This window comes from Bos indicus, chromosome 4 (genome assembly GCF_029378745.1).
Source record: "Bos indicus isolate NIAB-ARS_2022 breed Sahiwal x Tharparkar chromosome 4, NIAB-ARS_B.indTharparkar_mat_pri_1.0, whole genome shotgun sequence".
Classification (NCBI taxonomy): Eukaryota; Metazoa; Chordata; class Mammalia; order Artiodactyla; family Bovidae; genus Bos; species Bos indicus.
The window spans coordinates 66,329,897-66,345,488 of record NC_091763.1 but is presented as its reverse complement, the minus strand read 5'-3'; the positions used below and the strand labels follow the sequence as shown (position 1 = coordinate 66,345,488).

The following is a 15,592-nucleotide window of genomic DNA, read 5'->3' as shown; positions in this document are numbered from 1 at the left end:
ATTTTGTTAGAGCTATTTTTGTCTTTTAAGTAGCTGTCATTTTTAAACAATACAGGTTTTACCTAAATGTTTCCCTTTGGCTTTTTGAGCATCTTTTTTCGTGTAGTAGAAGTTTTGCCAGTTAGAAACCCATGATAGTTAGAAGACAGTCTACAGCTCATCTTGTCTGTTGGGTTTTTTTTTTTTTTTCCCCAAGGTGAATTGCCTTGCATTTTCTGAGGAAATTTTTCAAATCAGATAACCCTGTATTTGCCAATCTCTGAACAAGTCCTATTGGCAAATGAGATGTTGCTTTATACACTCCATACCTTTTCCTGAATGTCATGTATATTATGACACTTGCTTATGGAAGTTGCTCTGTTTCCTTTCTTTTTATTGCATGTTTTCTTTTTATTGGCATGTTTAGAATTTTATCTTTAAACTGAATTTCTAAGAAGACAAAATGCAGTTTATTCATGCAAACAATGCTTAGGACTCTATTAAATTGCAGTTACAATTACCAGTAATTAGAATTTTCCTTATCTGCCTTTAATTGTGCCAGTCTTGCCTTTTAGAACTCAGGTCACCTATACAATTAATTCACACATGCATTTAGGTATTTACTGAGTCTTGACTCGAGATCTATCTAGATGATGGGGCAGAGTGATTGAATAGAATATTTAGAAGAATATACAACTTCTGCCCCACAGGTATTATCAAATTTGGGAGATTAAGTCTACATAGAAGAAATGTAGTAGCTGCTTATATATATGTGTGTGTGTGTGTGTGTGTGTGTGTTAAAAATGGAATATAGTAGGACAGAGGACATGGTTTCAGATTCTTTTAAAAGGTCTTCTTGAGATAGAAAGACTTAACCTAGACTTAACCCATCTAGTCTTGAAGGGATGGGAGTAGATCTTTAATAAGAGAAAAGGCATTTGGATTTAAGAGCAAAGGCATAGAGGTATGACTGGGTGTATTCTATTGGAAGAAAGGATTAAATTGCCTTCACTAAGTTAGTATTAGGTTAATAGTGATTATGTAAAACATCTAGTGTAGGGGAAAATGAAGAGTCCTAAAGTAAGGCATGTAAAAGATGATCCCAAGTCAGAGTGCTGTGGTAGAAAGCTTGATAGCTCAGGCATCGGAAGAGCTAAATTCTGTTATTTGATTTCTTTGCACTTAGGCTAGTCTTTTTAAATGAGAAGTTTAAACGAAGACATTCTGTAGACTCTTTTAGCTTAATATTCTTCATTTCTGTTATTGAAGATAGATGGCAACTACTGTTTTGTGTTATTGTACTTGAAGAGATTGATGTGGCAAATTGAGGTCACCTGCTGTAAAAATCTCTTGAATACGTTCCTTTGTCATTGATTCATTTCATTGTTTGTCACATTCAGTGCACATATACCTTAGAGAGTTTTACACCTATTGATCATTTCCTTCTGGAAATTTGTGTTAGTTAAATTACCTAATGGAGATTAGAAGGAATAGAGCTTTGTTTAAGGCAGTGTGTAGATAAATAGTTTTGACTTTGGGTAACTTGGGAGTGCCATCTTTGGGTAGAGAAATCTATACCCACGGGGTATTACAGAAGGGTGAGCACACCTTGGGAGGGGCAGACTATTTGGATTTTTATAAAGACTGAAGTAGAAGAGTCCTAAAGTCAGGCATCTATTATATCTTTACAGCAGCCAGCACAGTTTATCTTCCTATTCTTTTTCCCCTGAATTCTGGTAGTGGTTGAGAGGATAGCTTTTCCACTGTGACCCTCTCTGATGTCTTTATTTTGTTTATGACTCAACTAATAAGCAAGTGCATTAGATGACTTGTTTGTTGTAAAGTTGACAATTTGATTTATAAATCTCTTAATAGGACCTGATACTTTATAATCTTCTGTTTGCCCAGCAAATTCTGATTGTGGAAACAGATTTTTTCTGCTGATTGCTGTACACTGTCTCCCCATGTCTGAGGCAAATTGTTTCTAGGACTCCCAAGGGCACCAAAATCCACCTATGCTCAAGTCTTTTGTATAAAAATTGGCGTATGTATATTTGTATATAACCTATGCACACTTTAAATCATCTCTCGATTACCTGTAATACCTAATACAAATGCTGTGTAAATAGTTACCAGGGAATGGCAAATTCAGGTTTTATTTTCTGGAATATTTTCCTTCTCGGTATTTTGATCCCAGTGGTTGGATCTGTGGCTGTGGAGCTTGCTTATACAGAGGGCCAACTGTGTTTAGCAGACTTGGGTGCAGGAGCAATCCTTTTTGCTTATAGAAGGAAACAATGTACAAATGCTAAGTAAATGTAGGGTTGGGCCAGAGGGGATACTGAAGACTGTAAAGAAGAACCTTTTTGCCTTAGTCATCAACGTGGAAAAGGACAGGTATTCACAGTTTACTGGTGCTGTTCATGTTTAATATATAAAGTAACTTTGATGTCGCAGGTCCATCTCGTTGAACTGTTGCAGGGCATTTTCCTTTAGTCTGAAGGATCTGAATTTTACCATTAAAGAATGCCATTTTAGAACTGTACTGTTTTAAGAACTTCATGAAAAATAAGTGAATTGTCTTGAAGTTGAAAAAGAATGTCAATAAGTAATAACCACTGTTTATTGAATGGCTACTATGTTTTTTGGCACTTTACATACATTTTTGTAATCTTTAATCCTTAATCAGATTGCCAATATGTAAGTGATATTAACATTTTATAGGGGAAAAATCAGACCTGGAGAACTTAAGTATTAGATGCCTTCCCTTGGGACACATAGTCTGTAGTAGAAGCCACGTAGCCAGGTTTGTACCCGTGTCTTTGGGGTCCAAAGTCTGTTTTCACTGGACCATTAAAGCTAGTAAGGAGGATGGACACACAAGTGAGTGACTCGAGTTCCGTGTGCTCTATTGCAGGATTGGAAGTATCATCAAAGTACAGAAGAAACAAAAACGGAGAGGATGATTAAGTCAGGTCTGAGGTGGAGCATTCTGTAGCCTTTAGAGAAAGACTCTTGGGAAAAGGATGATCCCTGAGTGCGGCTTTGACGACAGCCTCAAAGTTCTATAGGGTAGAAGAGAGAATAATAACATGAATGTTTCAGTACCTCTGTGCTTAGTGTTAGTTGCTCAGTTGTGTCCAGCTCTTTGCACCCTTGTGGACTGTAGCTCGTCCATGGAATTCTCCAGGCAAGAATACTGGAATAGGTTGCCATTTGCTTCTCCAGGGGGTCTTCCCTATCCAGGGATCGAACCGGGTTTTTTGCATTGCAGGCAGATTCTTGACTGTCTGAGTCACCATGGAAGCCCCAGTACCTCTATACTTAGTTTTAAAAGAACAGGGTGATCTAGATCATTTCTGCTGTTCATTTTCTTCTTGCATCCCAGTCTTTTTTGTCCCTTTTATACACAGCAGAATCATGCCATTCTCATCTCAGTTTTTGCTAGTTGTGTTGTTTTTGCATTGTTGACATTTCTAATACTGTAGCAATAATTTCTACAATTGTTTTATGATGCTGCTGCTGCTAAGTCCCTTGAGTCGTGTCCGACTCTGTGCGACCCCATAGACGGCAGCCCACCAAGGCTCCCCTGTCCCTGGGATTCTCCAGGCAAGAACCCTGGAGTGGGCTGCCATTTCATTCTCCAGTGCATGAAAGTGAAAAGTGAAAGCGAAGTCACTCACTCATGCCCGACTCTTAGCAACCCCATGGACTGCAGCCCACCGGGCTCCTCTGTCCATGGGATTTTCCAGGCAAGAGTACTGGAGTGGGGTGCCATTGCCTTCTCCAACGATTGTTTTATACCTATTCAGTTAAATGATAACGTGTAGTGTGCTACCTTGTGTGTGTGTAAAACACCACAGCTTTTTTTGGTTAATCTCTTGGTTGAATCTTGAGTCTTTGAACTTTTGAGGATATGAATTTCTGGAGTCCTACTCCCCCCCCCCCCACCCCTTTTTAAGAGTTCTGAAGACATCTTTCCCATCCTTCCCCACACGTAAAATGTGTGTATTATTCTGTGGATAATTCTGAGACCAGTGTTATTTCTGCCATCCTCCCCCTTAATTGTAGACATCTTATGTTTTCTGTCTAGATATTCACTAGGATACTTGGTAATTTTGTTCTGATCTTTTGATCAAGTCTCTTTGAGAGAACTGGTTAGCCCCTTGTTTTCCATATGTTTCATCTTTTTTTCAAATTACTGTCATCTGTTTTGTTTTTCATACGTCTGCTTTCCATGTCAGTGATGTCACTGCTAGCTATTTCTGTCTCGTTCTGATTCTTCTGATAGTGGTTATCGTTACAGGTTTATTATTTAGTTCATGAACTATGACAGCTGTTTTTTGAGTTAATTTTCTAAGTTGTCTAATTCATAGGCCTTTTTATTTTGTTTTCTTTAAATAGATTTCAGTGGTTAGGTCCTGTAATAAATTCTTTATTATTCATCAAACAGTGGGGCCAATTCTAGTTGTCCCTGTTGTAAGTGAAGACAGTATGGGCGTTGGGGTAGGGTAGAGTGGGGGACTGGCAGAGGAAGAGATCTGAGGCAGCCTATAGCTTCAGCTAAGTTCCTGTGGAAACCTTTTCACTTGGCTTATATGTTCTATGCTCTTCTTCCTTTAAAATAGTTTTAAAAATTAAACTAATGTAAGATATATGTATATTTCGAAAATACAGAATACATCTAGTCCTACAATAAAAATAATTGGTTTCTTGCCTCAGCCTCCCCCAACTCCCAGTTTTTATTTTTTGGGGGACGGCTGTTTTCAACACCTGTAGGTGTTGCTTGTAAAATTTACTTTGGTTGGTTATAAAGACTACTATTTTTCTTACTACATATTACTGAGTAGTAAATATTACTATTAGTAAGAAATGTACCTGTATTCCTGTTTTTAATTTATTTTAAATGCTAGCTATCAACCGCTTGTCACGGAAGGTGAGGATTTTCACATCACCTGTCTTTATTTTTATGCTTCCACCTTTTGAATGTCTTTTTAAATGACAATTTGCTTGACTTGATACTCATTGTTTCTGACTGTGGATTGAATTTCCTTTTATGTATTTTGTTTCATAATGAATAATTGCCTCATCTATTTGCTTACTTCATTTTTTAAGGTCCTATCAGTTTTTCCCAAACTTGCCCGAAGAATTATAGAACTGTCTAAGTACAGTACTGTTTCCACATGATTGAACACATCAAGGAGCCTCATCAGTTCACTCCCTGCCCCTCCCTCCTCCCCTACATTTCCCTCTCTCCGGTCCCTCCCCTCCCCTCCTTCCCCTTCCGTGTCCTCTGCCCACCCCCACCCGCCTTCTCCCCCTTCTTGACCAGCTACAGAACTATGCAAGGAGTTCCCTTCACCTTTCTCCTATGAGAGAGCTTGTTGCCTTGATCTTGGTGTCTTTCTCATTTTCCTCTTCTGTGTACTCCCTTATTTTAGTGGAGCATATGTGCTAAAAATTTCTTAACAATGCACATAGGAAGGAAAGGTTTTGATGGTTTTTTTTTAATCAGGGAAATATGTTTTTGTCAATCAAGTATGAGTATGTGTAGTTTTTGTATATAGTCTAAGTGAAATAATTTTCTTTTAGAATTTGAAATTATTGCTTCACATGTGTTTTTTCAAGTGTTGCTGTTGAGAACACTAGTGCCATTCTGATTCTGAAAAGTGGACTAGACTCTCCAAAAATACTAGTTTCATGAAAGACAGAGTGTAGAAGTCTGGGAGGCTGTTTCAGATATTTTATATTGATCGTTTTTCATTTTAAAAGCTTGCATTTATTCTCTTTCCCTAGTGCTCTGTTATTTCGTGGTAATATAATTTGGTATGGCTCTTTTTTTTCATCTGTTGTATGGGTACATTCTTTTGGTCTGTATACTCAAACTTCAGTTTGGGAAATTATGTCTTTGACAGTTTCTTTCCCTTTTTTCAATTGTATTTCTAGCTGATTAGATGTTAGGCCACCTTGAATCAATCTTTTGATTTTATTTACTCTCCTGTTTGACTTTTGGTTTTACTTCCTGGGAGATTAAAAAAATATGTGTAAAGTAATGGTTAAGAATTAGGCTCTGGATCCAGAAGGCCTGTTTGAACTCATTGCCAATTTCTAACTGATCTTATGTAAGTTAATTACCTTTTGTCTTTTTTATTTGTAAAATAGGATTAATACTAGTGCCTAACTCAACGATGTAAGGATAAATAAGTTGCTGAGATGCTTAGATCATTTCTTGTTATATAGTAAATGTTATTATTAACAGTTGGCATCATTATTACCTCAAAGTTAATACTTTAACCATCTATTTGCATTCTTAGTTTCTGCCAGAAGTTTCAATTTTCCAGAGCTTTTGTTTGCTTCTCTGTTCCTAGTTTATATATAGCCTCCTGTTCTTGTTTCATGGATGCAGTATCATCTTGAATTACTGGGACAATTGAGGAAATTTGGAAAAAAACTCCAGTATGTAAGATGTACACCCAAACAATATGTAGAAACACAATTAAATAGATAAAGCAAAAATAGAAATCTTTTAATTATAAGGTTTGGGTGGGGGGATCAGTAATGCCGAAGTTTGTTTTCTACATTGATTGTATTATCAGAGTTCCCTTTCTATTAGTTTTGGTGTACATCTCGTTAGAGGCTTTTCCTAAATTTCCTTGTTGTTGTTCAGCCACCAAGTCGTATCCAACTCTCATGACACCCACAGTATGTCATATCAGGGAGCACAGATGTCAGCTTGCCCTTGTGTTGGTGATACTAAGTTTGGACTTTTAAGCTAATGTCAGCCAGTTTCTCCATTTTAAAAATACCTTTTAATCTTTGTTAAGTAAGTGATATCAGTTGATATTTCAGAATGTGTAATTATCCATCTGTAATTTTGAATTTTTTAAAATTTAAAATATTATAATTTATTATATCATGCATTTTGATGTTTAGCTTGTCTGGATTTGACCAGGAGAAGCCCTTTCAAAGTGGCTTCTGTGCCTTTTTGTGTCTGTTTCTGAACTCTTCCTTAATCTGGAACAAGATATTCGAGGTTCACTATTTCTTGGTGCCCCAGACTTAAAACCAGCCATTTCTTCAAGGATCTCTGGTTCCTTTTTTGGGAGAGGGAGGGGGGAAGATATTTAAAAACCCAAGATCTGGGAGTAGGTCCTTTTTGCTACTGAGTGTCATTGATTCTAGGCTCTTTTAGAGAACTGAGCTAAATAAGTTTGTGTGTATATTTTTGTTTGTATCTGTTTATATACATTGAGTTCATTTGTTTTCATTTATATTTGCCTTTGAGCTTCCCTGATGGCTCAGACATCTTGGAATGTGAAGTCAAGTGGGCCTTAGAAAACATCACTACAAACAAAGCTAGTGGAGGTGATGGAATTCCAGTTGAGCTATTTCAGATCCTGAAAGATGATGCTGTGAAAGTGCTGCACTCAATATGCCAGCAAATTTGGAAAACTCAGCAGTGGCCACAGGACTGGAAAAGGTCAGTTTTCATTCCAATCCCAAAGAAAGGCAATGCCAAAGAATGCTTAAAGTACCGCACAATTGCACTCATCTCACATGCTAGTAAAGTAGTGCTCGAAATTCTCCAAGCCAGGCTTCAGCAATACATGAACCGTGAACTTCCAGATGTTCAAGCTGGTTTTAGAAAAGGTAGAGGAACCAGATATCAAATTGCCAACATCCGCTGGATCATGGAAAAAGCAAGAGAGTTCCAGAAAAACATTGATTTCTGCTTTATTGACTATGCCAAAGCCTTTGACTGTGTGGATCACAATAAACTGTGGAAAACTCTGAAAGAGATGGAAATACCAGACCACCTGACCGGCCTCTTGAGAAACCGGTATGCAGGTCAGGAAGCAACACTTAGAACTGGACATGGAACAACAGACTGGTTCCAAATAGGAAAAGGAGTATGTCAAGGCAGTATATTGTCAGCCTGCTTATTTAACTTATATGCAGAGTACATCATGAGAAACGCTGGACTGGAAGAAGCACAAGCTGGAATCAAGATTGCCAGGAGAAATATCAATAACAGATATGCAGATGACACCACCCTTATGGCAGAAAGTGAAGAGGAACTAAAGAGCCTCTTGATGAAAGTGAAAGAGGAGAGTGAAAAGGTTGGCGTAAAGCTCAACATTCAGAAAACGAAGATCATGGCATCTGGTCCCATCACTTCATGGGAAATAGATGGGGAAACAGTGGAAACAGTGTCAGACTTTATTTTTGGGGCTCCAGAATCACTGCACATGGTGATTGCATGATTGCATGAAATTAAAAGATGCTTACTCCTTGGAAGGAAAGTTATGACCAACCTAGATAGCATATTCAAAAGCAGAGACATTACTTTGCCAACAAAGGTCCGTCTAGTCAAGGCTGTGGTTTCTCCAGTGGTCATGTATGGATGTGAGAGTTGGACTGTGAAGAAAGCTGAGCGCTGAAGAATTGATGCTTTTGAATTGTGGTGTTGGAGAAGACTCTTGAGAGTCCCTTGGACTACAAGGAGATCCAACCAGTCCTTTCTAAAGGAGATCAGTCCTGGGTGTTCATTAGAAGGACTGATGCTAAAGCTGAAACTCCAGTACTTTGGCTACCTCATGCAAAGAGTTGACTCTGATGCTGGGCGGGTTTGGGGGCAGGAGGGGAAGAGGACGGAAGAGGATGAGATGGCTGGATGGTATCACAGACTCGATGGACATGAGTCTGAGTGAACTCCGGGAGTTGGTGATGGACAGGGAGGCCTGGCGTGCTGCTGGGGTCGCAAAGAGTCGGATATGACTGAGCGAATGAACTGAACTGATAGCTCAGAACGTAAAGAATCTGCCTGCAGTGCAGGAGACACACCCTGATCCCTGAGTTGGGAAAATCCCCTAGAGAAGGAAATGGCTACCACTTCAGTATTCTTGCTTGGGAAATCCCATGGACAGTGGAATCTGGCAGGCTACAGCCCATGGGATCACGAAAAGTCGGAAGCAGCTGAGTGACTAACACACAGACATACACACATTTACTTTTACTAGAGACTTTTCCCTAATCCTTGTTTGTTTTTAATCTTTAAATACTTGTTATTAACATTGTTTAAAAGTCTAAAACTTTATTAAAAGGTGGACCCAGGAGTACCTCCTCCTCTGAGTTTTTCTTTGACTACATTCTCATTTACCACCTGTAGGTAACGTGTATAAACTTTAATTTGAAATTTATCCTTCCTTGTATTTCTTTTTGCAGATACACACATACATGTGTATTCTTATTTACTCTTTCTTACACAGTAATGAGTATAACATATGCCTGCTTTTCCACATTGTTTTTTCCATTTAATTTAGCTTGGGCATCTCTTGATATCAGTTTATAGAGGTTCTCATTTTTAAAAAATATTTGCATAGCTGTTCCCATTGCATAGATGTGTAAATGCGTAATTGTTTATTTACCAAATCTTTTATGTGTTTCCAATATTAGGCTGTTTCAGAGTGTCACAGTAAATTACTGTGTGTGTTTTAATTAAAAGATAAATATTATCTCTTTAGGTTCTACGATGAGTAAGCTAGGATCAGTAGATGGGCTTCCTGTTTGGAGTCTCAAGCGGTTGCAGTTGGAAGTTGAGATTGGAGTCATCTGAAAGTCCAAGTGACTCAACATCTAAGGAAACTCACTTAGTATGCCTGGCGATTGATATTGGTTGTTAACTCTGAGCCCAGCTTGGGTTGTCAGCTGAAGTACCTACCATGACTCCTCTGTGTGCCTGGTACTTCCAGAGCATGTCACCTGGGTTCTGAAAAGAAATGTCCCCAAAGTGAACATTCTAAAAGGCTCAAATGGAATCTGCTAGACTTCTTAAGGTTTATCTCAGAAATCCCAGAGCATCAGTTATGTATTCCATTGATCAAGTTATTAAGGCTGACTCATACTCACGGGGAGGAGAATTGGACTCCTTAATGTGAGGAACAGGATGCATGAAATTGATAGCAGCTATTCTTGGAGACTATATACCATAGTCCACTTAAAACTCAGCATTCAGAAAACTAAAATCATGGCATCCGGTCCCATCACTTCATAGCAGATAGATAGGGAAACAATGGAAACAGTGACAGACTTTGTTTTCTTGGGCTCTAAAATCACTGCAGATGGTGACTGCAGCCATGAAATTAAAAGACGCTTGCTCCTTAGAAGAAAAGCTATGAGAAACCTAGACAGCATATTAAAAAGCGGAGACATTACTTTGCTGACAAAGGTCCATCTAGTCAAAGCTATGGTTTTTCCAGTAGTCATGTAGAGACGTGCGAGTTGGACTAGAAAGAAAGCTGGGCACTGAAGAATTGATGCTTTTGAACTGTGGTGTTGGAGAAGACTCTTGAGAGTCCCTTGGACTGCAAGGAGATCAAGCCAGTCCATCCTAAAGGAAATCAGTCCTGAATATTCATTAGAAGGACTGATGTTGAAGCTGAAGCTCCAATACTTTGGTTACCTGATGCGAAGAGCCAGTTCATTAGAAAAGACCCTGATGCTGGGAAAGATTGAAGGCAGGAGGAGAAGGGGACAACAGAGGATGAGATGGTTGGATGGCATCATCGACTCAGTGGATATGAGTTTGAGCAAGCTCTGGGAGTTGGTGGTGGACAGGGAAGCCTGGTGTGCTGCAGTCCATGGGGTTCCAAAGAGTTGGACACGACTGAGCAACTGAACAACAACAGTCTTGTTATCTAAGTCAGGTCCAGTTATAGTTGAAGCTTTTCAGGTGCAGTTCCTCCAGTATGGCACCTTGATAACAGTTTCCCTTGATCTAAAGACGTTTACTGAGATCTTTATTTCTCCATATGGCTTTGAGTTACCGTCCAGTATCTTCTCATTTCCGCTTGTAGGACTCCGTTGAGCATATCCGGTAGGGCATGCCAGTGATAACAAACTCCTTCAGCTTTTGTTTATTTGGGAATTTCATTTCTCCCTCACTTTTGAAGAAGTTTTGCTGTATATAAGATTTTTTTTGGCTGAGGTGGGTCTCAGTTGTGGCATGTGGGATCCACTTCCCTAACTACGGATCAAACACTCATGGGGGTGTGGAGTCTTAGCCACTGGACCACCTGAGAAGTCTGTGAATATAAGATTCTTAGTTAATGGTTTTTTCCTTTCTCCACCTGCCAGCTGCTTTCTGGAATCCAAGTTTATCATGAGTAATCTGCTTATAATCATATTGAGGATCCCTGTTTTCAATAATTTTTCTTTGTCTTTTGAAAATTTGATTATAATATGACCTAGTTGGCCTCATCTTACATGGAGAATGTTGAGTGTCTCACATGTTTATATTCGTGTCTTTCATCAAATTTGGGAAGATTTCAGCCATTATTCAAATATTTTATCTACTCCCTTCTCTCTCCTTCTGGAACTCCCAAATGTATATTTTGGTCTGCTTGTTGGTATCTCACAGGTCTCATACCCTGTTCACTTTTTTCGGTCTGTTTTACTTTTCTGCTCCTAAGACATGATAACTTCATTGTCCTATCCTCACACTCACTGTTTTCTTTCATCTTCTTGTTCAAATCTGCCTTTGAATCCCTCTAGCGAGTTTTTCCGGAGAAGGCAATGGCAACCCCCTCCAGTACTCTTGCCTGGAAAATCCCATGGGCGGAGGAGCCTGGTGGGCTGCTGTCTGTGGGGTCACACAGACTCGGACACGACTGACCAAAAGACCATGGGAAGATGGCAAAGTAGAATGCACTCAGGGAATCTACCTCCCCACCTAGGCAAAAACTGAATGGGTGGAATTTGTTTGAAGGAACTGTTTTGGAAGTCTGCAGTCTACTGAAGGCTTGCAACTTCCAGGGGAAGGAAGGCTTGGACACTACACTGTGGTTAATTTCAGCTCTTAGCACAGAGGCAGTTGCCCTTCCCCTCCATTCCCAGCCAGAGGGCAGGCAGTGGTGCACTTGTTCCTGGCAAAATCTGATTTTCAGAGTTACCACATTAGATTTAAATGTTCAGTTTTCAGGAAGGAAGAAAAAAAGTTATACAAATGAACAGGGCCATTCAAAGAGGGGGGGTGGAAATCAGCAGAAACTGTCCCTGAAAAAGACCTGATGGCAGATATACTAAGAAATAAACCTTTAAAATGCCTGTCTTATATGCTATTATACATGAGGGGGGTTCAGGATGGTGAACATGTGTACGCCCATGGCGGATTCATGTTGATGTGCGGCAGAACCAATACAATATTGTAAAGTAATTAGCCTCCAATTAAAATAAATAAATTTTAAATTAAATAATTAAAATGCCTGTCTTAGAGATGCTCAATAAAGGTGTAGAAAGTTAAGAAAATGACAAATGAGCAGAATATCAATAGAGAACAAATAAAAACCAATAAATTCTGGAGCTGAAAAGTATAATGTCTGTCTTATCAGCTCAGTCATGTCCAACTCTTTGAGACCCCACAGACTGTATGCAGCCCACTAGGTTCCTCTGTCCATAGGATTCTCCAGGCAAGAATACTGGAGTGAGTTGCCATTTCCTTCTCCAGCGGACCTTCCCGACTCAGTTCTTCTGCATCGCAGGCAGATTCTTTACCATCTAAGCCACCAGGACTGAAAAGTATAATAACTGAAATGAAAAACTCGCTGCTGCTAAGTCACTGCAGTCGTGTCCAACTCTCTGCGACCCCATAGACGGCAGCCCACCAGGCTCCCCCATCCCTGGGATTCTCCAGGCAAGAACACTGGAGTAGGTTGCCATTTCCTTCTCCAATGCCTGAAAGTGAAAAGTGAAAGTGAAGTCACTCAGTCATGTCCAACTCTTCGAAACCCCATGGACTGCAGCCCACCAGGCTCCTCCGTCCATGGCGTTTTCCAGGCAAGAGTACTGGAATGGGGTGCCATTGCAAGTCTTACATTTAAAGCTTCCAAACAGCTTTTCAGGTTTTCTTCTCAGATACCTAACACAATACCAAAAAAAAAAAAAAATGCACAGTTAAAACACAGCAGAAACAATTTCAAAAGGCTGATGAAATATAACTTATCACAAAAGGATAATATCCTTAATATACAAAGAACTCTTTAAAAATGAGGATAACCAAACACCTGTTAGAAAAATGGGCAAAAATGTTCGACATCTCACCAGAAAGAAAGATTAGCAACCAACCCTTAAACAAATGAAAAACTGAACAGTGTCAGAATGTAAGAAGCGCTTTCCTCTCAAGAAGTTCTGTTTATTTCTTTACTCTCATTTTAGTGGACTTAAGAGGGAGGAGAGAAATATGTGTTTAATTCACTGTTTTCTAATTAAAAATCCAGGTGGTTCTTTGTACGTACTGTTTTCTCTCCTTGGGCTTTGTATCTCTACACTGATATCATGACTCATTCCAGACAGGCAAGAACACAAAAGACTGGCACTCATTCTTGGAGAGGCTGTGGAGAAACAGGCACTTTCACACATTGCTGGTAGGAGTACTAAACTGTACAACCTCTACAGAGGGTAATTTCAGAATATCTTAAGTAGATACATGTGTAATCTCCTCATGACACATGTAATCTACTAATCCTGCAATCCCATTTCTAGGATCTCTCCCTGAGGGTATACCAGCCAAAACACCAAAAAACACGTGCAGCAGCAACCTTATCAACAGACAAGGATCTTGATGTTTCATCTGTGGAATTTCTGATTTAAGAGAAGAGGCTACCAATTTTTTTGGTAGAGATAGAGAAAAGGAGATTTGTAGGAAGGGCCCTTTTCTGTACATAGATATTTATTTATTTATTCCCTTGTTTTCTTTCCTTCTCCTTGCTGTACCTGGTGTCCTCAAGCCAATCTGTTTTGGGTCTTTTTTTCTCCTGTAGTGAACTCTTATTCTTCTACTCTCATTGCGAAGCTGTATTTGCTTGGCTACACGACATGGGTTGGAGACTTGGGAATTTCTTTTATTCTGTTTATTAGTCCATTATTTTAACCTCATGGTTAACCTCATCACTGGCATGGAAAGTTATTGGAGGTATAGGTTCTTGAGTTTTTTGAGAATTGTGTAGTGAGAATTGGCTTCTGCAGACACTTAGTATGTCTGTTTTCTCAGTCCTGTCAGTTCCACCCATCTGTTCATCTGCTGTCTCCTTTCAAGTTCCTTACCTTATTTTGTTATATTTATTTTCAATTTAGTGGGTTTTAGGCGAAGGAGAAAGAAATATATAGTTTATTGTATTTAACTAGAAATACGGTAGTCCTCTGTACAGAGTTTTTTTCCTTAGGCTCTACTTTGTGGGCAGCTGGATGGCTCCCAGAGGTTCATGGTTGTGCACTTTTGTTTGATAATTTAAAGTTCATGTGTCAGTATGCATATGATTTTGATCAGTAGTTAGAAAATTAAGTAGTTAAAAAAATTTTTTTTAATGTCCTGTTTAATTTCAAGAGAAGGATGTTTTTGCAACTTTAAGAAAAAGATTACTAATGGTCCTGGAAATAGGAATGCTGCTTGATAGTCTCTTTGTCTTCCTGTTTGATGCATGTTTTGCCACGTTGATGCAGTAGCTAGTATTTGTGTCAGAATTGTTTGAGGGTTGTAGCTGTTTTTGTAGTTTAATTTTAGATTGATCCTCTTTTGCTTTTTTTGGTGGTTTTTAAGAAGTGGGAATTAAATATACCTTTGTTCCTTTCTCTTGAAATGTATTTAATACAATGTGAAAAACTGCTCAGAAACACGTATTTCATTTAGGAAGTTGAGTACGTGGATTAAGTACGCAGGCCAAAACCTTTTCCGATTCAACAGAGCTCTGCATGAGGTATGACTCTACTCTGTCTTGAGTTGCAGTGGGTTTCATGTCAAGATGAAAGGAGAAGAGTGTCTGTCAGAGCACACGTATACTAGAAGTAGAAAGCTACCACAATCTGGGTCAGCTTTTAGGGACTTTTTTTTCTTTGCCACCACTCTTGTTGTTTCTCACAGCACTTTGCTCCTCTCTGCACATCTGCTGTAAGATCTCCATGTGAGCTGTTTTCCTGTGCTTGCTGATAGCTTTTCTCCTATAAGTTCAGCCTACACATGACCCAGAATAGATACCCCACCGCAGTCTCCTAACTTCATGTACCCTTTTTGCTTCAGCTGTCTACAGCTGACCCATGACCCTCTTGCTGTTTCTTAGTCATATTTTCAAGAAAAACGAATTGGCTCAGGCCATCTTTTTGTGCCACTTCTGATTAGTCGTTCCTCACCAGACTATAAATGGACTTTATCAGCTCACTGCTTATGCAGGTTGGAGATGTTGGAGGAAAGAGCAGTAAGTAGGTCTACAGGGAAACAGCAAGGACCCATGAATGAACAGTTACCCTTGGTAAATGAGGGAGCAGGATAGAGCTGAATTCATAACATATTCCCTCCTTCAGTCTACCAGTTTATTTTTAATAGAGTACTGCTGGCAAGTACTTAGTGCAAATTGAATATTGTAGGAAACTAATATTTGTGTCAAAATTGACTAAGAAATCTGACATTTGGTGCTATTTTCTGTTTGCCTTGTGACTTGTGGTATGGCAATAAGTGCAATATAGTAGGAGTCAGGAGTCTTAGATTCTAGACCTGGTTTTGCTGTTCCACAAAAGGCTTCACTTTCTTCATCAGATAAATTTTTAAAAGGTCAGTGGAATAGAA

The 15,592-nt window shown here is 39.2% G+C and overlaps 1 protein-coding gene across 2 annotated transcripts in view; it reads left to right on the top strand.

Annotated features, from left to right (window-relative positions):
• ZNRF2 (zinc and ring finger 2) overlaps positions 1 to 15,592 on the top strand; it is a 96,507-nt gene that overhangs the window by 39,706 nt on the left and 41,209 nt on the right. The gene's annotated exons all lie outside the window — the stretch shown is intronic.